Source organism: Otolemur garnettii, unplaced genomic scaffold, assembly GCF_000181295.1.
Source record: "Otolemur garnettii isolate 467f Iridium unplaced genomic scaffold, OtoGar3 scaffold00022, whole genome shotgun sequence".
In the NCBI taxonomy this organism is placed as follows: Eukaryota; Metazoa; Chordata; class Mammalia; order Primates; family Galagidae; genus Otolemur; species Otolemur garnettii.
In genome coordinates, this window is record NW_003852417.1 from 7749542 (window position 1) to 7750848 (window position 1307).

The 1307-nt window shown below is 42.8% G+C and overlaps 1 non-coding gene across 1 annotated transcript; it reads left to right on the forward strand.

Annotated features, from left to right (window-relative positions):
* Positions 1 to 228: 228 nt before the first annotated feature.
* LOC111724372 lies at positions 229 to 335 on the forward strand. The gene has a single exon (XR_002772674.1). It is a non-coding gene; the product is annotated as a U6 spliceosomal RNA (small nuclear RNA).
* Positions 336 to 1307: the final 972 nt, after the last annotated feature.

The window sequence follows — 1307 nt, forward strand, 5'->3', positions numbered from 1 at the left end:
AATTAGGTTCCTGTGAGCCTCAGGTCACATTTCATCAACAGATCAGCACGTAACTTTGTTTTATGTGTGTTTCTGTTTGAAGTTACCTTATTTAATATATACTGCTGATTCCTTAACACTGAACTCTTAGCCAACATCACTAACTCCTGCCTGAACGAAGTTTATCTAACACACATGTTTTCTCCATAAGGCACGTCAAGCCTCCTTGCATTTAAGAACACTAGACAGGTGCTTGCTTCGGCAGCACATATACTAAAATTGGAACGATACAGAGAAGATTAGCATGGCCCCTGCGCAAGGATGACACGCAAATTCGTGAAGCGTTCCATATTTTTAAGAATCCGTCTAAAATTCAGGCTTTTAATAATGACAAATAAAGAATCCTATTTGTGATTTAAAAAAAAAAAAAAAAAAAAAGAACACTAGACAGAACTTTGACCCGAGGCTCATGGGCCATTTCAAACAGCCAAATCACCAAAAAAAAGTACAAAACCACAAAAAATTGCCAATATATAGACCACCGAGGATACTTGTGGTGAGCTAACCAGGTCAGAGCATGGCTTTGCCTCGTTGGACCTCAGCGAGGAATTTGCATGTTGGGTGACTTAAATTTTTTAACACTCTGTTCGTGTCTGCACATGAGGGCAGAGCACCGTGGGAGTATTGATTTGGGGTTATGAATAAACTTTAGTGAGTATGTGAGTTTGCAAATGCAGAATCTGCAAATAATAAGGATCAACTCTACAGTGGACAGTTTTGAGAAGGCCCTCCAAGTGCCAAAAGAGGTGTCAGGTGTTGCAGTGATCCAGGCAAGGGATGATGGAGGTCACATGTTTTGGTAGGAGTGTAAATCGGTAGGTCCCCTGAGGAAAAATGCTAAACATACATGTCCCCAATGGCCAGCAATTCCTCCTCGGGTTATATATCTATCTAGGGAAAATGAATGCTACGTTCACCTAAGGAGTTGTGCAGAAGTGTTCATAGAAGTGTTACACGTATTCATACTACATGGGTCCTTATGAAAGTTTTGAGACACACAGAAGTCAAGAAATGTAAAATACGTGTAGAGGGAAACAGTGAAGGCTTCCCAGCAGCACCGAGAAGCCGGGCACGTTGAGCCTTGCACAGGTGAATCAGAAAGGACACTGTTGACTTTGTTTCTAGGAAGTGAACGATGCCCCACAACACAGTCTGTCTTAAAACTTTTGTAGTGGCTCGGCACCTCTGGCTCAAGTGGCTAAGGCGCCAGCCACATACACCTAAGGTGGCGGGTTTGATTCCAGCTCGGGCCCGCCAAACAACAATGA